General features: G+C 30.6%; 1 protein-coding gene and 1 long non-coding RNA gene across 6 annotated transcripts in view; one reads left to right on the forward strand and one right to left on the reverse strand.

Annotated features, from left to right (window-relative positions):
• Positions 1-23,337, forward strand: part of LOC123014229 (glucose transporter type 1) — a 115,430-nt gene that overhangs the window by 29,579 nt on the left and 62,514 nt on the right. For all 5 annotated transcript variants that reach the window (XM_044413217.1, XM_044413215.1, XM_044413231.1 and 2 more), the window contains exon 2: positions 2,693-2,724. The gene's annotated coding sequence lies outside the window, so the exon portion shown is untranslated. The remainder of the gene's footprint in view (positions 1-2,692; positions 2,725-23,337) is intronic.
• LOC123014235 lies at positions 21,352-22,299 on the reverse strand. Its single transcript, XR_006413310.1, has 2 exons — positions 21,676-22,299; positions 21,352-21,624 (listed from the first exon to the last, which is right to left on the reverse strand). It is a non-coding gene; the product is annotated as an uncharacterized LOC123014235 (long non-coding RNA).

Genomic DNA, 23,337 nt, shown 5'->3' on the forward strand with positions numbered 1-23,337 from the left:
CGTGGTGTATGCTCCTTTTTTTAACAAATGTTTAATTTATTAAATGGTGCGAATTTAGAATCCTGGCACATTATCTAAACGATTTATTATCTACCTAGTTTTCAACAATAATATTATATTATTGTTCATTATTTTTTAATTAATTTAATAATTGTTTGTGTAACATAATCTAGTTTTACTTGTAAACTAAAAAGTTTTCATCATATGATTTTTTCATTTTTCCTCTTAATGTTAAAAGCAAAATTCGTTTAGAATTAATTTTTATTTAAGTTAGAACTAACTTTTGTTAAACTTTGTTAAATTGATTTCAGGAAGAGATAACTTAATTAAAGGTTGCTCTATTTGGCACTAACTTACAGAAACTTTTTTGTTGGTTAGTTTGCTTAAAAGTAGTTTGTCTTAAAATTATTGAATCGGGACTTGATTGTATAGCAGCTTATTGTGCATTGTTTTAATACCAATTTTGATATAAATTTTTAACAGTTTCGTTTTGTAATAATTAACAATTACTTTTTTACATTTAAAAGAATTAAATGGTTAATTGTTAGTTTTCCGTTTCCTGTCTAAATAAATAATGTTTCTGGCAATTTATTTCAAAACCTGGATTTACATATTTTGTGTTACGGTTTTGAAACACACGCAAACGACTGCAAATGCGATTATGCGACAATTTTGTTTTATTTTATCCAAATTAATGGGCGGTCTACGTTTCTTTAACGACACGCTCCAACTGCATTTATTTAATGATTTGTACTTTTCACTATAAAAATGGTAATGTATTTGGCACTCATAAATCAAAATTTACCTAAAATTATAAGAATTATTATGGTGGATTAGAAGTTTGATTTACGGTCAGTTTGATGCAGTTTGGTTTAATTTGGCGGTCAACGGAAGAAAGCATATTCTGGCTTTAGTTTGTTTGGTTAGAATTTGCTGTGCAAATAGCTGAGTTTGGAGATATTGTCCGCCATAATCCGAATTTGTTTGGTCATTTTGTTTGTGTTTGGTGTGTTGGTTGTGTCGATATTATGAAATGATTGTCATCAATCTTGATGGAGGTTGAGTCTAGCATGCTGACAGCTCCGGGCTACTTTTAATTCCCGGTCTCATCCCGGTCCTCAACAATGTAGCGCGTCTTCTTTGATGTAAAGAATTAATACAGCCTTCAGAAGGCATTAGCGGGAGCTGTTTGAGATGAATTATGAATTTTGCAAGTTTTCCCGAGCTTCTTTCGCAAGCGCGTTTTTCATTTCCGGTAAACGAATTTAGTTTGTACGTTTTGCAAGGTTCTGCATTCATGTGAATAATATAAATCGAAACGAATCTGGCGCTCTTTCTTCTTCAATTCTCATCGGAAAATTTGCACTTTAAAGAAATTCAACTTGTTCTTTAAGTATTGCTTTATTGATGCCTTCCAAGCGAAAACGCCAGATTTATGACACAGATTTCAACTCTGCACAATTTTTTAGAAAATTTTACGATGTTTGAAGTTTAAGACATAAAAATACAAAATCATTTAATTTATTAAAAACTATTACCAAACAAAGGAAGATTTTGATGTCCGATTTTAGCTAATTTCAAAGTAAGATCTTAGCATTTAATTTTGTCGCGTCAATCAGTTTCATATTCTGGCTGCACCAGAAGTATTATTTATCAAAAGTACTTAATTATCACTAACAAACTGTCGGTTGAATAATATATTATTTTATCAAAAATATTGTTTTGTGTAGTTTAATTAAGACAAAAAAGTACTATAATTTTAAAATCTAAGAAGAATTGCAATATTATTTATGGCCTCAAACCAAAATGTTATTATTATTATTTTTGATAATAATAATTCTTAGAGCAAAGTTGCACAGTTTATTGTTATCTATTTTTTAGGATAGATATATGCCCAATCAATGCTGCTTTTTTTTACCGGAAGTGATATTTATTTTAATTTCTAAAATGGAACACTACTGTATATTCTTTTATTTGTGAATTTCTCACTGACTCACTATTATTTATCACTAACTATTTTAGCAATTTAAAAATAAAATAAAACAATGTAGTTTTTGGAAAGAGTAGTATTTATCTAAGACAAGCAAACGACAGATAACAAAAAACTGTTTCACTTTGGTTAAAGAAGTATTGTAATATGACTAATATCTTTTAAAATAATGATATTATGGCTTGGGGCGTTTTTTATAATACAGTCTGTACAATAAATAATAATAATTTATATTATTTTTATATTATATTTGGGTCAAATAATAAATTTAAAGAATGGTGTAACGTAATTCTACTTTTAGCTGATTGGCTACTCGCACGACTTTGCCTCTAACTTTATACTTTAATTTAAAATTTCTTAAATTGAATCGATGTAAGTAGTTTAAAACTAGTATACGGTTGGAAGGTTCAATATATCACCAAGTTACTTCAAACAAAACAAACTCCTCAAATAGAAACTTGCCAAGTATCTCATAAAACAACAAAGTTGTTATAAACAAGTTATATCGTTGATATAGCAGTTACGGTTGTAATTGGTGTATTGAGTTATTGACATTTTTACTGATAATTTTATTTTCTCCATCTATTAACAGTTCTTACTTTTAATCTTGTTAACCGCTACTGTTTATTGTTCATTGAAAGATTGAAATCTCTTAATCATCAAAGCTTTGAGAACTTTTTAATTTTAATTTTTCTGTTTCAGATTCTGACGGATGCACCTGGACGACCTGCAAGGTAAGCTATTTACTTTAATGTAATTTGCTTAAAGTGATTACTTGTTTTTTTTATAATAAATCAATTGCAAGAGTGTATTGAAACTCGAGTTTAATCTTCGTGTTCATTATAGTCGAGAAAAAATGTAGCGGACAAAATACGACAGCAGTAAATCGTTCAATTAAAATGTATTTATTCAATCCAGTGTCTATCTGGAGTATATAAATTGGTAGAAGTGTCTCGGAAGGCAGCGTTGCTAGATCGATCCATTTGTGACTCTTTAGCTCTCGGGGAAATGTACGAGAGCTTTGAGAGGGTTTCAAGATAAGAGATATTGGCGTAGCTCCCGTCAACCTCAAGTGTTTTTCATAAAGTTAGCCACTACAGTTTTTGCAAGTAGAACTTATTTCCAAATTAAAATTTCTGAGGACATTTGTGTTTTGATGAAACGCATTCATCGTGATTGCACTTAGCAAATTGGATGATGTTAGTAAGAGGCTCATTTCAAAGATAAGGAGTTGTCTCTTAATTAATTAATTTTTTATTCAACTTTCAGAATTGAGACCTACATATGTGAATAAAGCTAAATTTTTATGTTGTGAGCGTTTACATCAAACAAAGATAAGCCGATAGCAAACTGTACGCAAAAATTTTAATATGTTTATATTTTTTCTATATTTTTAATATTCTAAAATCATCTAAAGGAAAAAATGTCAGCACTTGCACAATCTGTTAAATTGATTCTGTCTTTTTAAGACATTAGACATTATTTCTAACAACTAATTATCTTGTTTACACGCATCTGGAAAAGAACATTTTTTTAATGTTGAGATTAAACAATTTATAACAAATTTTGCATTAACTTTTGATCATTTACTAGTGAAATTATTATGTACCTATTATTTTTTTAATTACATTTTTATCCACTCTACTATTGTTTGTTACATGTTTTCTTTGTTTTATATTTATAGAAATTAATAAAAATTTGATTAAATTTTAATTTTATCAAGTGTTGAAACATGAAATACAGTCGCATGCATATATTTTCGCTGTCGATTTAATTTTTTGACAAACTTATTTATGTATAAGTTGAAATTCGTGCCATAATGTCGGGAATTATTAAAAGTCAATCGATGTTTAAACTATTATTAATTTTTTGAGACAGAAAAGTCAATCACAAAGGGGAAATTGAATAATGTTTTTGTGACATTTACGACCAAAATACAGGGTGTTTACAGTCTTGGAGTTGAAAATTGACCTAGTAATAGGAGAATACAGAAATATTGTAACCGAGAAAAAAAACTCACACAATTGTTATTATCAAGAATGTTATTTAACTCCAAAATATTGGTACACGGTTTGATAGTCACTGGAATTATTTCCTTGTTCAGATAAAATTGTATTGTTGCAACAGATAAAAAATCGTATCCATGACAATGAAAGAAAAAAGTCACTTCATAGTTTTGACACTGTCATCATTTGATTTGCTTTTGCTTAGGTTTTATCAAAATTTGAAGATCTTCTGTTTAATCTCTTTCAGCGAATGGTTTCCAATAGGTTTGATTCGTTTTTCTTAATTTTTCTCGAAATTTATAAACATGTATGGCAAAATATTAAAATAATAAATTGGTTGTCGTGATTATGATTTACGGTGAAACATAAGGTAATGATACTAATAACCATTGTTGCAGCCGAAGCAGCAGTTCTCAAACAAATAGTGTAAAATGAATAATTTTCTTTAACAACGTGAATTTTTGTTTTATATAGCGTATTAGTTTTTTTCTACCGTGAATATCATCTCATTTAAATTTCAACCTCAAGACCGTAAACACCCTGTATATTATTGCATGCGACTGTACATACCTTGTTACAGGTAGAATAGCAGTATCAAAAATGTAGATAATTGTTATTTTTTTAATAATTAATTAGTTGTAATGCAATTAGGGTTGGCTAAAAAAATAACATTTGTTTAGTCCAAATTAAAAAATAACAAAATAACTGGGTTAAAAATGGTGGATGCGCCGGGTTAGTATTTAAGTATACAAGGTGATTCAGCTTAAATGACTCACCTGACTCTTCTTTGCAGACAACTCATACTACATTATGCATTTATTCCTTGATTCAAAATTAAATTTTTAAAATATCGAGAATCAAGAAATGTGTCGTCCATTTGACAAGTAAATATTTCAAAGCGTCAAATGAACCATCAGCGCAGACGACTTCTCAAAGTTTTAAAAATGCCGAGATATTCATTTACAAATAATGAAAAATTGATATGATATTAACTTATAGTGCATCTGGTAAAAATGCTAGATTAGCTCGGCAATATCCAGAACGAGTACCTACATCCTACGCAAAAAAAATTTAAACGACTGGAAATGTGTTCTTGTCACAATTTGCCTGCAAGTAAGCGTAGAAGTATACGAACTGCGACTAGTTTGGAGAAGGAAATTTTGGTGTTGTAGACTGTTGAACAAAATCGGCCTATTGGGCAAAGAGCATTTGCAAGAGAAGTGGGAATTAGCCAATCTTCTGTTTTTAGGATTTTAATAACTAATAAATTTCATCCCTATCACATGCAGTTAGTGCAAGAACTACGAGATGCTGACTTTCCTAGTAGATTAGATTTTTGTTATTTTGTTTGGGAACAATTAGAAAATAATCCAAACTTTATTAATAACGTTGTGTTTAATGATGTTTGATTTTGTGTTTTGTGAATAGAATCGTGGCTTGTGAGCAGAGTGCGGGTTAGCCACATAAAGCATCGGCTATGAAATAATTAATTTACCTATTCTTTTTCTATAAAATAAAATTGCGTTTATTCGAAAAATTGCCATTGATTGAAATGTATTGTTGCATGTGCGTGTGGCAGTGGCACTTCCGATATTTTCGGACAGCAAACTTTGCTTCGTGAAACTTTCTAAATTCTAATATGAATCAAGGAATAACTTCTTTGTGTATTGTGGGTTGTTTGCCAAGAGGGGTCAAGTGAGTCATTTAAGCTGAATCACCCTGTATTGCTTAAAATATTTTTCTTGACATGTGTTAGTATTAATAGTTATTTACGAACCAAGTGCAAAACGAATTTTTGCGCATGAGTCTATTATTTGAAGCACACAACGAAGGACAAAGTGCTTCATTTGTGCGAATAAGCCGAAGACGTCTTTGCCTATTGTGACACATTTTATCCAGATACAAAGTTAGGGCTAATTTTATTTGATGGATTTTTGTCTTATCTTAAAATATAACACAAAAAAATTAAATTACTATTTGCCAACACAGTTTTTATTTGGTATTACGTGCCAATTTTAGAAAGATATTGTGTTTATTAAACATGGCACACATCTGGCATTAAGAAGAAATATATACAGGGTTAGTCACAGGAAAGTTACTTCTGAAATAATATGGACAGCAACCCATTATACAATTCACATAGGCGTCTAGCTTCCTCATTTTTAAAAATTATAAAATTGAATCCAAGAATATTTTGCAAATTTTTCAATTTGACATTTAAAAAGTAACAGTCAGTTTTCGTTAATACAATGTATTATTACACAAATATCGAAAAAGTGGGCATGCTCTTAATCCATAGAAAATGCAAGAAAAATGCTCCTGCGGCAGCACTTCTGTACTTGGAGAGGTATCCAAATCGAATGCATCCGGGTTCTGAAACATTTCGAAAACTGGAAGCCAAGTTACGACAAGATTGGTCGTCAATAGAAGACCCCGTCAGAGTACTGCTACTGGCCCAGAAAATAAAATTAGAGTCCTTGAAGCAGTAGACAATTACTTGTCATGTTGACGACTTAATTAATTTTCAAAGTAAAAGTAAAATATGACTTTTTGGAACATGATACTTTATGCCAAATTTTTTCCTACAGCGCGAATGCCGGCACCTCCATAGCAATTTTTTATAGGTTTTGTTCGTTCGATTAAATCTGAACTGTCCGATTTCGTTTATTTGTTCGCATCCGAAAATTGTAGGTCTAAATCGAGGCAATTCTGGTGTTGAGACTACGAAAACGATCCAAGATTTCAATAAAAAGCAATGTCGAGGTGTTTGCGTGGTCGCCGAAGCGTAGGTCGATTCCCGACGGAGAATGTTTACCCGGCAAACTCTTAAACTGGGGGCAAGCACTAAAACACATTGCTTGTAGAGATATGTCAACACGACATTGAGATTTGCACAGAGAGTTGGGTACCTGCTTTAAATCAAATTCGAATACATTATGCACGAAACTGGTGTAAACTATACGAACTAGGAATCTCGCCAAACTTCCACCCGCATAATTAGAGACTTTTTGTGAGACGATGCATAACCACGCCCATAAAGATCGTTTCTCGAATCAAAAGCCAAAGTTTTTGTTATTGCTTGTGAAACGCTTTGTGCCGGTCTAGTGACTGCGCCGGAACGATATGAATTCGACACAAAAAAATCGTAGCTCTATTTTGAGAAGAAACATTGCCGAGACCGTATTGCATTCTTACAGAAGAATAGTTACAGAAATGTCAACGTGATCACGAAAAACGGGAATTGCAATCTTTTAGAGATTTCAAAACATAAGTGATTGATTGTAATTACATCAGTTATTAAGCTTTTATAAATTAAAAATACAGCTTTTGATATTATGGCAATTAGTGTCAACATTGTCAGCTGCATGTTCGTCTAGAAAGCACGCTGCGGTAACATAAAATAGAACTGCGCTTGTTTTCGAAGGGATTTAGTCTGATTAGTGGTCACTGTAGTAGTTGAACTTGTGCTAATAAAGGCATGTTGAAGGAAAGGCCACAATATTTAGTTACAAGCATATTTTTGACAAGTTTGTTTAGACAAAAATTATACATTAATTAGCATAACAAACATTTTTTATATCTTGTTTGAATAAAAAATATAAAATGATTAATGTATTAGATTTCTTAAAAATAGACACGCTGTGATACTATTTATTTAACAAAATGACAAGTTCATATCTTTTATTGTTGGGAAAATTTTATATTTTGTTATTTATAGCTGTTAAGACAAGAAAATTTTTAAACTATAAAAGTTGTGTTGTTTCTAAATTTTTTCCAACAATAATATTGGCTAAGGTAATTTTACTAAATTTAGAAACTGATATAAAGAAATTTGTCAAATTTGCCAAAATGGCAGAACAAATGTTTTTATGTCTGTTAAACTACGACTTCGATTTTTAAACTGTATAAAACTCTAGCTATAAGTTGATATTATAATAAATGGTATAGAGTTGTAACATTACAAAAAATTGATGAAGAGAAGTGTGGATTTATCGAATATCAACTAATTATTTTTTAATGAATTATTACATTTTTATTGTGTCACAAAACTTATTGTTGTTAGTGTTCATATTAACTTTTTAAAACCAGTTTTGTTTCACAAACAGACTTTTAATCTTTTGTTATTGGAATTTGGTAGAAAAATGTCCGTTAAAAGCATTTCGTTATAAATTAGTTTCCAAGTAAAACCTATTTGTTCAACACTAAATGTACAAAATGAAATAAAATAACACATACTATCTTTCCAAGCACCAAACGCTTTTTTAAAAACTGTTATAGTTATAATTCTCATCTACTTTGTGGTTGAAAGGCGTTGTGTTTAAAAAAAAGATTAAGTGTTTGGGAAGGTAGTGTGCGTTATTTTATTTTTGGATACTAAGAAGTGCAGAAAAAAATCGAAATAATCTAGTTAAAATTAAACTTTAAATTTGTAATTTAATTAAAGTGATTTTTTATGTTCAATTCGAAAAAATCACTACTAGAAAAATGATTGCCTTATTTTTGATTTTCCATGTGAACTAACGCTGCGAGAAAAATGCTTTTCACAATGCTCTTGTGAACAATTCTAACCTGGTAAATCGTTTCTTTATTATTTATAAGTTAACGGTAAGATATTGTTAATTGCAGTAACAAAAACTGATTTTATTATTTAGAAATATTTTCGCTTTGTCTAAAAATAGTACTAAACTAAATAAAGCATCGTGAAGGTAGAAGCAAATGGAAAAGTGAAAGCGAGTGCTGACATATGCAGCCAGTGCTTTGACAAACAACTTCATTGGGGGATGTTTTTTTTTACAATCCGCTGTAAAAATACATCTTTCTTCCTTTTTTTTTTGTTTCTCACTTTATATTATAACAGTGTTGATGCGTTTGCAATTTATTTAACATTAATTTTAATTAAATGTACGTTTGCATAAATCTGTTTTAGGCAAATAAGTTATTCGTGATCACAGCTGGTGATTGATATGCTGTTTGTGGCTAAGAGAATTTCTACTCAACCATCTATAACCCACGGCTTGTAACATTTATATTACGTCAAAGCAAGCTACAATTGAATTGGATCTTACACGAAGTAACCTAATTGGACCATGTTGCTTTACGCTATATGATGATCCAGATGGTTTCCAGTCGTTACACTTAACTGCAATGAAATTATATTTTTCTGAAACTCGGTAGAAATAGCACTGAATTACCACAAATAATGATAGAGTATTTGTTTCTTTGAAAGAGCTATATATTTATTTCAACTTTAAAACGAAACAAAAGTAAAATCAAAATAAAATAAAAAAAAGATTATATTATTAGAAACAGTAATTAATTTTACTTACTAAACGTTTTTTTCAGAAACGATTAGAACTAATGTTACAGGACAGAATAATAATAAATTACTTAACAGAATTGAAAATTTTGAAAGAAGTGTTTCTGGCGGAGATAATACACTCAGCAGACATGAAATTGAAAGTGTACCAAGTTGACAAGTAATTATGGCAAGTTAATCCGAATTAGAGTATCAATACTGATTAAATTTGCTTCTGATCACCGGCATTTATCTTAATGAAATCCCCTCAAGGTATATAACCCGGGCCTTGGCCAGATGAAGCCACTCAATTTATTATGTGAAGTGCTCTTTAGTATTCTACAGGAATTACACAGGCACTAAAACTATTTTGCATAAAATAAGGGTAATTAATTCCCATAACCTCTCCCTCTTACTTTACGAACAAGAGGATCGAAGAAAGACACCAGCTTTAATACCTGTACCCTACGACAGATTTCTTTTCTTAACCGGATAAACTTTAATAAATTCATTTAAGATAAAAATGCATCTTACTTTAAAAAATTTTGCTTTATTGATTAGGGTGTTATCTTCTTGGAGTTGGAAAATTTGATCTTAACAATACAGGTATCATGCATGTTACAATACAATTTAAAAGCATTTTGAGTAATAAATCAGTTTATGAAAGAGATTCTCATTATGCTTTTTTTCAACCTTATCCATACGTGTCTCACGCGAGGCTACCTTTATAGATATACAAGTTTTGTGTTATCGAATGTCAATAACGGGTCGAACGTTTCTATTTGCATGTGGGTACAAAAATGAGTGGAAGTTTGTCGGAGAGAGGAATTCCTAACGGAAAACAGAGAGTTTGTGTGAATTTAGTAACGTTGAATAAACATGAGCGTCCTAATAGAGGTTTTGTGTATTAATTAACCTGTAAAATTAATGTATACAGCGTAGTGCGAGTGTATTACATTATTTTCAAAATTCTCTCAACTGAAAAGATATAATAGGTTCGGTGGTACTTCGATTAAAATTCATGATGACTCTATTGTTGGTATTTTTAGTCGTGTTTATTAAAACAGGTACTAATTTCGCATTCGCTTCGATACAATGAGATTTGTTGGGAGGTTTTAATAAAAAATGCCACAGGGAGCTTATTTTCAAATACACATATTTAAACAGAATACATCAAAGTAGTTGAGGGCGTATGGATGAATAATCTGCTTTAATGGCGTAAAAGTTTCGTTGCAGTTATTTAAAAGTCTTTGCATGTTAAACTACAATACGTATAAGGTGGAGAAAAATGCAATTTTCTTATGTTATTTGTGGATAGAAGTGGTTGTAACACAATGGCTCCTATTAAAGGTAATATGTTTTCACGTTCCCCATTTTCATGTAAAAAAGACATTAGTATTCTGTGTAAAAAATAGATATAGTTTGATATTCTTAAGGGATTAGTGTTTCAAAGAAAAAATGATTTAGTGTTTAAGTTGATACCTACCTATAATTTTCCGCATTTAGTTTGTGCTTATACAACTTTTATTGCTTAGTGCTTAGTTACTTGTGCGTGAAGGTTTCAAGTTATTACAAATTACTTCGGAAGTTTTCGTCAGATATTGATTAACAATTACATATTTTTTTTTAAGAAAAAATGCTGATTTAATTCATGTCAAAAATGATTACTTAAAGGTTAAAACATGTATTAGAAGATAATTTTTAAGAGCATATTTTCGAAATAACGATGATTGTACTAATAATGAAAAATATATTTGTGCATTATATTATTGTTTATATATTGTTGCATTATATATTGTTTAATTATTTTTTTTATCAGAATATTTGCATGAAAAAAACTGTATATTGATGTAATAAGTGCAAATTTAAAATTACAACAATTAATGTTCATTTAGTAATTTTTGAATTATTCTAAATCTTTTACACAGCAAAAATCCGTGCACAACAACTACAAACTATAACATGCGCAAAATCGTCAGATAACAATTAATTATAAGTGCGCTAGCTAATGTTACCGACGTAACAAAACACATTAAACATCTGTGATATAGGCCTGTTTTATAGATTTTAATGTTTTTAGTATATTGAAAAAGGTCCAATTTATCACGAAAAAATCTATAGAACTACTTTGAAAATGATAAATTTTGCTACAATTTTTAAAAACTATTTTATCAAAATTGACAGAATCTTTAAAACAAAAACTTTTAAAATTTTCGCTATCTGTTGCAAAAGATTATACATACTTTTGATACTAGAATGGTGCAAGCAATGATCTCTGAAATATTCGTATTAAAATTTTTAAAGTTGTTATTGATGTCGAAAAAGTTTGCCTTCTTTTCACTGACATCTGGAAAATTTTAATATTGAGCTTAAGATTTGATAATTAAGGTTAGGTACAGTTATTTCACTTTTAATACGTCTACTTCCTAGAGTCATTTGGGCAATAATCGGACAGTGTAAGCCACTCTTTAAACGAACTAGATTGTTTAAGGAGCGTCACTGGTTGACTACTCTTAAATTAAATTGACTCAGGCAGTTGACGCACTAAAGCTAAAACTATGAAAAAAAATTTGAAATAATATCTTTTTATTAAGGACAAAATTGTTATTTCTACATAACAGTAAATACATATTTATTACTAGATTTTTATTTGATTATAAAAATTATTTTTTTTCTATAGCACATGTTAAACTATTTCTTTATCAACTCTTCTGAGTAGATAAAGTACTACTTTAACAGCAAGGGTAGATAAAATGTTCTAACTTATTTTAATCATTTAAATTGATAAATTTTATCATTCACGAGGTGGAATAATGTGTCCGATTTACACACAAACGAGTTGAATACAATATTTTATTCTTTGAATTATACTCAACAACGCTTAAACTTGCCTTAAATTTGTTAAAAATAATATGATGTTTCGTATTGAGAAATGCCAAAAATTGTAATTTTTTTTGAAATCTTATTTTTTTTTCTTAAACTTAAAGTCCTATAAAGAAAAAAGTGTTGTGTTATACACGACGATAAAGATTGTTTATCTACGAGTGAAAAGGTTAAGTTCACAAGTGACAAAGTCACGTGTGGATTTATTTCACATTATTATTATTTTACATTTGAAAAAAAAGTTATAGGTCGTTGTGTATTTCAGAAAGCAGAGAAACAATAACCATATTTGTTAAGGAAAAATAAAAATCGACCTGTTTCAGGATTTTTTACAAAAATCGCTTCAAATTATGAATTTTATTCCAGTCTGTATGTGTTCCACAGGCTACTTTTAATTAAAAATTTATTTGAAGGCACAAAGTTTATTTACTTAAAATTAAATTACAACAAAAATTAAAAAAATAATTGTTTTAAAAAATATACAAAAAGAAAAAATATCTAAGCAAACATTTTATCCCGGCGCATCCACCAAAATAACAAATTAATATTTGATAATCAAGGTTTTTGAATAGATAGACTATAACTGAATTTCTTTAAAATACAATAAAATATTAATCATTTATTACTGTTTATAAATGTTTAATAACAAGTATAAACTTTTTTATTGAATTTTAGTTCCACAAAATTTTATCTTAATTTCAAATTTGTTTCTAAATTTTCCACAAATTTCAAAACAACAGTTTTTATAATATTCAGAGAGTTTTTGAGGTAACATATTTAGTCTTGTAACAAAAACTACTGTTCTACAAGGTGTTTTTCTACAAAGTGATCAAAAATGAATGAATCTGTTGGCAATGTTGGCAATCTAATTTTAAAAGGAAACCATTGTAGTATGCTTTAATTAGCAACAATATTAAACAATCTTGAGAGGTTGTACGGCAAGTATTTGCCAAGCAAAACGGTATCCAGTTGCAGTATTACAAATTTTTAACAAAACTACCTTCAAATCTGTAGCCAACTTAAGCAGTCCTAAATGATCATGTTATATTTTTTAGCCAATTATGTCAGTACATGATTACTCAGCAGCAAACTTTTTATCATTTTATTTTACGTAATATCAACAAGACGTTTTCAAATGATTTGATAATTTACGACAGGTGTCAATCCTCCATCTCATCTACAATCTATTTCTTTTTCTCTCATAGAACAAAAGTTTTCGTCTCCGAACCTCCAATCTTTTCGTTAAGTGAAACGTTATTTTCCGCAAACACGCCAATTCGTCGGCATAAATTCGTTGAAGCGCTCGGTTTGGATAATCTGGAGGCTTGTGCCCTGTCTTGGGTCCTCTCGTCGTCCTCGGGATGATCGTTAGGCCGTGCACGTGCAGACCGGTGTTAACAAGGCGGGCATGTGTCATGTATTTAAGACGGGCGGGGCCGAGCTGGCTGCTGGGGCCGGGGCCTGCAGATCAATAGTCCGCCGGCACTCTGCCATTCTGGCAGACGCCACACATATACACACACACACACGCGCCGACACTGACATTGCTCTACTCTCAAGAACTGGGCCTTCGGCCTCTCAACCGCTGCCCCCACTAACGGCCGTTTCGACACCAGGTACGTCTATAAATAGCCCGGGGCTCCGACGAAGGGCGGCCGCGACGCTGCCTGCCAGCGAAAGACAGAAAGTGATTTATGGCCATTTCCTGACAAGACGGGAGGAGAGATACAGTTTTGGTGGTAGTAGGAATCAGGCATCATGGATGAATCTTTTTTAAACATTTACAAATAATTTTATCAACACACATTTGGGGTTTTTAAACTTAAATAAAGAAAATTTAAGTAAAAACTAGTTAATGGTGTCCTTTCACTTTCTTCAAGTAGACAGCGATTTTAAAATTAAATTGAACTAAATTTAATTAAACACTGAATTATTAGTATTTTTTAGCTTTTGATATCAGGGTGCTTTAAGTTACCAAATTGAGACTTCAAATTTGTGGCCTACCTATTTATTTACCTATTTTTTTACTTGACAATAAAAACCACAAAAACCACAGTCACTCTATTATATTATTTAATGTTGCCAACTTAATTTTAATGTCAGAGAACAATGTAATCAATAATTGAACAAACACTTTCCTTATTGTTGCATTCAGGAAGAGCAAAAACTCTTTTACAATCATAATACTACTGAAACAGATTTTTTTGTCATTTGCATAATGTTATCTGCAAGGTCGAACAGACCCTCAGTTATTTTGGGGTGCATAACATTATTAGATGTCATAATTTTTTTCATTTTCCTACTTACACATTTGTTACGGGACACCATTTCCTTTAATAAAATTAAACTTAAATAATTGTGAAATGTAGATTTTTACAACACTCGACACAAAATTTAAAAAAAACTAGTCTTTTGAATCAATTTTGTCTTTTACTAGATTTTTCAATTCTTTAATATTATATTTCAGGTGCTGGTAAGTCTACAGTAAACATCTTTCCTTACTGTTTCTAGTGGATATTTTTTGGAAATTGCACTTTGTATACTGGTGGGAAGAATGTTAAAGCTCCGCAAAATAAATGATAAAAAAAGCCATCGGCATTGAAAGCAATTTACATTTTTTGTGCAAACGTCAGTGGCGGACTGGCAAATTTTTTCATGGGGTTCTAAATTGAAATGAGGGCCCAATAATGAAATAAAATATGTACAAAAACTTACTACTTAATGCAATATATATTTTTTTTGCAGAAGTGCATTACTTTTTCCAAATTCATTAATTATTTCCTTTACTGAGGATGTAACGTCACGTTCAGTTGAGATCATGACGATTTAATAAACGAAAAAACATTTTTTGATGAACGTGTCCAGAGCTGCTTGTAATTTTCTTTTGTTTCTTTTCGTTTCTGTGCACCAAGTTTATACAGCGTGTTTCAAAATGATTTTTATCTAGTCGTCTACATGGAATTTTTTTACATGTAAATTATCCTGTGCCGATCGATTATTTTTGAACCAGATAGATCTGTCAACAGTGACAGCCGTCAATCGAAATAAAAAAAAAATCTAGAGCATTTTGACGTTATTTTGACCACCGAGATTTGAATTATCAAGTTGTATTATTGTTAAAATAATAATTGTTTATTTAAACAAACGTTTTATTAACATTCGTTATTTTTATATCTATACACATAGGTTCGCTACTTGTACACACCCTAGGTTGCATTTGCGGTTTTCTTTTGTTGGGCATATAAAACCCTTTTTTTGGTTGGTAATTTTTTACTGTTGTGTTGCTTGTTGGTCTGTTTATGCAATTGATTTTAAATTTAAAACTGACTTGAAAATCAGACAAAGTTTGAATACGTTTAAACACCTGGGTTATGTGTAATTACTCAAAATATTTTTTTATTCTGTAAATTACAATCTTTGTAAAATATAACTTTAACTATTATGTTAAGAACATTATAAAGAAGGCCTAACTATAATCTTATAAAATTATGAGTAAAAATGAAAAAGAAATTTTGGTACAAAATACCCACGTTATGCATCCTACAGTTAATTAAATTCAATATTTTTTAAATTGGCATTTTTTATTTTAAATGGAAAATCCATAGGCGACTAAACGAAAATCATTTTGTATAACCTTGTAAGTATTTATATTTAGATTTTTCCATTAGTTATGCCAACATATAAATTTAAGTAAAAACGATATCTTGTATAAAACCACTCGGATTTTTCTTACATACGCTTAGGACCGTATAAATAAAACTGAACTAAAATCATTAAAATTATAGACTTGGTTTAATTTTGCCGAATTTGTTTTGGCTATATTTTTAATCCCTACAAACAAACACACTTAGCTTCGGCGAAAAACGTGGTTCAGCACTTTATGGAATCAGCTCTATGTAATTTCAAATTATGTACAACCTTCTCCTGCATTGTGGAAAGTTTATTTAAAAAAATGTAAAATTAATCTTATTTGATTGGGCTCTTGTCATAATAAGTTAATAAATATACGTATAGGGGCCCTGTAAGACACGAGGACCCGGTGTGCTGTGGCACCCCTGTCAGTCCGCCCCTGGCAAACGTCGCAATATCTTCAAAAAATCTGATTTTATTAATAGAAAAAATCGGTGAGAGGCCGTAGGCGTAGTAGCAGAAGTAACAAATTTACTCAAAAAGTTTGACAGATGATGACGGGTCCATGGTCTATTTTCACGCACGCTATTGTCGTCCCTGAACCGTTTCCGACCTCAATTTGGCAGGAAAACGGCACAATAATTTGATCGTTGCAGCAAGTTATGACGTTTTCATTGCATTCTTGCATGCGACGTGTTTCGTACGTGACGTAAATAGGTTGAGTGGTGTGACAGCGTCCGTAGGTGGAGGCGGCGCCGTCGGCTGAGAACAGCCTGAGTAATGTGTTTCGTGTAGTTCTATGTAGTATGTATGATGTGTGCATGTCCGTGAGACTGATGATTGTTCGCCTAGCCCAACACGGCCAAGTAATGCAATTTCCTGTCTCCGGTCAGCCACCGCCTCAATATCGACCACACATCAACGGACATTGGGTACGGGCGGTTTTGCGCTTTCCGGAGGAATTTTTTGAATAAACAGGAAAACGAGTTGGGAGTTGTTGGCACCGGTGATGAATTACACACTTATGAGGGAAATATTCTAGTCGATTATTGCATTCAGTTTTGAGGGAAAACCACATAAAATTAAAACTGAATGAAAATGTTAATTATTTTCTTGTTCTTACCTATAAATATAGAAAATTAAGTTTTTTGTTCTTTATCATTTTTATAAAAGTTTTGAGAGCCATGTTTCTGCTCCAAATCTTTGTTATTATTAATTATAAAAATATTCAAATATTGAGAAAAGTCAGATATAATCTAGCATTTGTGCTGATATGATTAAACAGTACGCTACAAATCTCTCAAAAATATGTAAAAAATGTAGTTTATATACAATATTAAATGGGTTGATCGTGACGGAGCACAAAATATATCAGGTAAACTAAACAATTTATCAAAATAAAATGAATGCACGCACATAACATTTTAATGCAAAATAAACAAAATAAAACAATCCTGTCAAACCGAGCGGTAAAAAATGTGTATCTAATTCCAATTTGAGGAATTTTTTAGTGCTTATATTTCTGTTATTGAATATTCGTCATCATGTAAAACACTAAAATGTGGTTATAAAAATAATAAAATCGGTAACAGGTATCTATGTTTCCCAGATTTGGTAATACGTTATTTTTATGTAATATATATTTTAATTCTAGTTTTTCAACGACTGCGCTACTTTTTTGCATAAAAAATTTCGAGTTTTATTTTTAGGTTGAAACATTTTTAACGAAAATTACTGTATTTATTTTGATGTTATTTTTAACAGCTGATTTTGTGTTTCATTTAACGAGTAAAACGAGACGAGACATTTTATATTCTTAGTTAACTTAAATTATTTTTAATTTTACATTCGCTTGGAGGATTTTTCATTCTTTGGTAATAAAACCAAATCTCTCTTGCTTTTTACTATCTAGTTATTCATATTTTATAGAGCAGACCCGAGAACATTTTTGACACAAATAAAATCAAACACACGACACACGTGTCTTTTTTTTTACATTCTGAACAATCATCAGAAACTTTAAATATTCACAGCCAATTGCTGTACATTTTTTTTAATTGAAATAATTATACAGGCTAAACATAAAGTTCAAGCAATTTTCCAAGCAGTCCAAGCAGTTTTTTTTTAACCACTTGCATCCAGAAAATAATAGTTAATATAAATTAAAGAAATATAAAAAATGCGATTGTATTTTGAGAACAAAATTTTGTTTTGTTTTTGAGTTAGACGATTTTTTTGTCAAAATTGCAAATTTATGTAAAATTTTTGTTTGAAAAAATTAAATATAAAGTAGATAATAGTTTGTAAGCTGACCATGAAAAAAATGGTTTTATAGTGAATTAAAAAAATTAAAATTTTGTAGAACTCAAAAACAAAAGAAAATTTCGATTTTTTTTTGATAAAACATCACCTTTTTATAGTACTTTATTATTCATCAATTAGTTTTTTCAAAAAATAAATAGTTTAGGCAAAAAACATGGTTCCATACTTTTTATTCATGGTCGTATATAACATTATACACCTTATTTTTCATAAAATGACTGTAAGAGATTCCCCTATTTCATACAGAAAAAAATATGGAACACGACAGAAAAAACAAAATAGCAATTAAATAATAAATTCATTGTAATAATAATAATTACGGTTTGTGTTTTTTTAATTAAGTATATCTTTGTCTCAACTTCTAATAAAACACATTATTAGATGAATGTAGTCTATGTTACACAGATTTGTTTATTTTTATTTGAGTTTTTATCGTAGTTTTTGTCCGTATATACAAATTATTGTTTCCATTTTGAAATACTCAGTGATTGTAAACATGTGCAATATGTGATTATGTTGAATAAACTAGGGCTGAGCGCCTTGAACCTTGGAGTTATTTTTGATATCGTCACTTTGAATAACGCGAGAATCGGCATAAATAACGCGATCAATATTGAGCTGTGCATCCGTGCATACAACATTAATCCGAGATAAAATCTGTAAGCTGCTTTGGTACAAAGGTCAGAGAGCTTTACGTAGCAACATTGCTGGTTTCGAATACGTATTAGCGTCCACTATCCGCCAATGTTGTTATAATGTCAATCCACAGAACGTAAATAAATTAACTCTTGATTAAGCTCCAAACTCGCAACTGCCAACAATTCAGTCGAAATTAATATTTCCCTTGAAATTTAAATATTATATTTTATAATGGATAGTTTTTAACTCACACAAATTAATAGCTATGCATTTTATAGCAGAAGTTCTCGTTAGCAACGCCAGCATTAATGGCACCACGTCTCTTCTGAATATTCAGTATATTTATGTAAATTCCGATTATGCAAATAATTATTTTGTGCAAGCTTGATTTTCTTTTCAATTTCGAGATTATTGAGTCGAGGGTGGTCGACGAAGTAAATTTAATTCGGAAAAAATAATGCGAATGCATTTAAAAACAGTTTCTTGGAGGGAATAAATAAAGCACCGTTTTCCAGAGTGAATGTGGAAGTTGAAGGAAAAGTTTGTCGTTACGGCCGAGTTTCAGCTTCGGGATTAGATATGGACGTGATTCCAACGTTGATGGTGGTGACTCTGTTCTAGAATTTTACCGCTAATATAAATATTTACTGCGACTGACAGTTTTAGTGTCTGTACTACACGGTTTATAGAGACACCTGGAATTGCTCTTGTTTGTTTTCAGATTTAACGTGGACGTTTTAAAAATGGTTAAACAGAACTCATATTTAACGCGATTGTATGTCCAACAACGATCAACAACCAAACCACACCCAAGAATCATTAGTTTTTTTTAATGGTAAAGCATTTTTAAGGAACAATGCTCTATTATTATTTATTAGTCAGAGCTAGATCATCAACGCTAAGTCGTTAGTTCAAGTCCCTAATTGATGAATCCATTTATTACGAAAATTACTACCACTAACGTTTTAACAAATAATAATTATATAGTTGTGACGGCTACCTTTTAATTTTATAGCGACGACAAAAGAAAAATTTAGTGATCATTAGAAACAGAAAATTGAGTATTTAATTTTTTTAAGCTTATTAAAGTCTTAAAAATTAGGTGAATGGACGTGAATCATTGCCTATGATATTTAACATATTTAGGTTTTTACAGCAAAAGGTTGTATTTTTAAAAACGAAAAATTTATGGAATGAATTTTTAACTGCTGTTAAAATATTTTCTCCGCGCTAAAATAGACCAGATTTTTGAAACTCTGAAATCAAAAGTTGGGCTTTTTAATTTTTGTATGTACAAAATTAAAGCTTTTGAAATTTTCGGCAATACAGTTTTATTGAATTTTTTGTATCGCAAACAGTTTTCGACATATTTGTTAGCAAATACCGCACTCTCTAAAATAAAAATTATTAATGAATTTACATAAGGATTGTAGTAAAAGGCGTAAGGATTGTGATTGAGCAGTTTAACTTCGGCCATTATAATAATGTAAAAAAAAACAATCAATTAAGATTTTTAAATTTATTCAAAAATTCAATGCATTGATGTGATTGGTCCGTTTATAATATAATTATAATATAATGAAAATCCAATTATTTTACACTTTAAATTTATTCAAAAATGTAGCCAAATTGGTTAATTCCAATTTTTAATGAAAATGTTTTATGTGTGTGACCTTTATGTGTTTTGTGCTCTCTATTGTTGTTATTGTTTGTATAGTGTGACGGAAAATTTGCGTCTTATTACGTTTCGTTATACTTGACACTCTTGACAGGGAAATAAAACTTTAAAATAGAAATAAGGATGTTAGTTTTTTACCTATAGTGTGTACGTACTAACAGACACAACATAAATTGGCCACGAGGATACAGAAATTTACTATCAAAATCAGATTTGATATCTATTAATTACCAATAACAAAGCTGGTTCTACAGTTTTTATTATTTTATTTTAAAGTATTCAAATATTTCATTATAAGAAAAGCAATATATTATATGTTAAAACGTAATACATATTTTATTTGTATTTATTTAAAATATGTTTTTTTAAGCTATGTCTATTTATTCAACGACGTTTGAGGTAATGCAATATCTGTAAAATAACGATAGGACGTTTAATCGTTCTTCCTAGCCATGGAATATTAGATTATAAAAACCCCGGCGTTTGGTGCATCATAAATTACAGCGATTTCCGGACAAACGTAGATGCACACAATAAAGATTTATCGATTAAACATGTAAATCAAATTCGATTCTGTAGGATGTCAGCATAGCCGCCAACAAAGTATTATATATGAAATTGAAGTACCTGCATACATACACATCGAGAGCTTTTACGACCACCATCAAAATATAACATGTAAAATAAAAATATACGTGTAGCAAGTGCTTGTGACGAGCATTACTCAAGCGGTAAAGATCGGCGATCGCATGTCGGGATGTTGACTGCTGGTGGAAACTTTATTTTTCTTGTTTAAAAGCACTGAAGATATATCGAAAGCCATCACAATCTGTCCCGCCTCTCAAACGCACAAAAACTTACCATCGTTTTAATCGCAATCGCTTTTATAAAGGAATAAATCAGGACATGGCATCTCACTGTTTATTTGCTAAGAAAAATGGTCAAAAAAAAAAACAAAAATCATATAATTATTTGGAGATACAATTGTAAATGCAAAATCAATTGCAGAAATCATCTGCATTTGATTGCGTGGTCACTAAATTTTGAGTTTTTGGTCTGTCGTTATCGTCCAGCATATGCAGAGCGAATTGATTCTCGGATAATAATTTTGGTGATTTGTGTGCGAGCTGCGGTTGAAGGCAGGCATGAAGTGTAAGATATCCATATGCATTAAATGGTCCTTGAAGCCAAAAACGGTTCCATAATGAATGAACGTATGCCATCTGGCTACCTGTTAAGTGGAATATGAATATTCCATTAGAAATATGTCCATGCTAATGTGACCACTGAAGGAAATTCATCTAGAAAATGCCACTTTTCGCCAACACTCGAACCTAACACTGTATTAAACTATGTTTCAAAATTGGAGCTAATCTACAAAGTTAATTTATCTGCAAGCTTTTTCCTCCTGGAGGAGAAGCACAAGTTATCTGAATTTGGGGTAAAGTGTCGTTTGGTGTGGCATCAGAAGAATCAATATGGCGGTCGGAGGCGTCTCGTGGTGATATCTATGATGTGCAAACGTCACCGATGCTGTCATAAGACCACATAACTCTCCTGCGCCCTGTAGCGACGGCGACGGAACTATTTTCCTGAATTAGGTCACACATCCCTTGCTTCCGGGACCTTGGCATCCCACTTCCCGTTACCCGACTTTCCTTAATCTCCTTCCCAATCCCGTTCTCGCTCCGAATTCCCATCTCTATTGTTGTTTGCTTCAATAACAGTTATTTGAATTGCAATTGATAAATATTTTGCCAAAGCATTATAGAGAGGTAATTTCTCTATGAATATCCCATCTTTGAATAATACTGACTGCTTTACATTTTGTTTATTTGACGACACGATTTTGCTGGAAAAATAAACTGCCAAAGGAAAGCCAACTACGTACATGAAATAGTATGTTGCAGAAGGTATCTTCAATCACAAATTTGAAATTCCAAATGAGCCGCGTAGCGGCGAGTTGAGGAACAAATGAGTGCTTGAAGAACCTTCTGCAACAAGTGCTTTATACTATTTTTTCTATTTTGCCGCTTTATATCATTTTATAAATTGAAAAACGAAATTTTTTTTTCCAGAGAATTTTGCCACGGTTGGCGACATTTATGTGGAATAATTTTAAGCGGCTGTTTTAGAGTCTATGTTTAAATGTTTAGCAGGTGTAACGTTTTGTACATGTTTTTGTAGAACTTCCTCAATGGACTCGTAAGCTTCCAGAATTGGTCTAACTACTGTTTTTTGTATTTGCGTATTTATTCAGCAAAATCTTACTTTTCGGAATTGTAATATAAATGACTGTTATTAACTTACGATGAAAACTAAATACATTTAGTAACTAGGTATTTTTTAGGTTAATTTTCAAATATTATTTATTAATAAACTTGAGTTTTACTAAAGCTTTTAATTCATTTATTTAAGGGACAGTTTTTACCCTGTAAACGAAAACAGCTAATAAGTGAGCTTTTCTAAGCTTCATAATATAAATTTGCTGAAAATAGTTAATTTATCAGTTGTATACTCAAAAGTATTTTTACTTATTTAAAGTTGATTGTAAAAAGAAAATTACAAATTAAATTTGGATTAAATTGCAATTTTTATTGCAAAACGTCAAATTAATCACAATATTAAATTTTGATTGTAATTAAGTATTCTCTAAAGTAGTTCTAATTCTTTATTATTTAATATTGTAAGATTTATAATAAAACCACAGCAGACAAGATCATTTATAAAAATCCTTCATGAAGTGTTTTATAAATTTACAAAATAATGGGTGTTTTTTTGGAATCTGGTAGAGCTTTAAATTATAAAAATAGTAGTAAAACCAACTTTTTTAAATCGTTTTTTGTTGTATTACAACACGAATGCATCAAGTTATTATAAATTATTCATTTTT

The sequence above is a fragment of the Tribolium madens genome, unplaced genomic scaffold (assembly GCF_015345945.1).
Source record: "Tribolium madens isolate multiple individuals breed KSU strain unplaced genomic scaffold, Tmad_KSU_1.1 Scaffold_97;HRSCAF=244;Tcas5.2_LG3a, whole genome shotgun sequence".
Taxonomy (NCBI): domain Eukaryota; kingdom Metazoa; phylum Arthropoda; class Insecta; order Coleoptera; family Tenebrionidae; genus Tribolium; species Tribolium madens.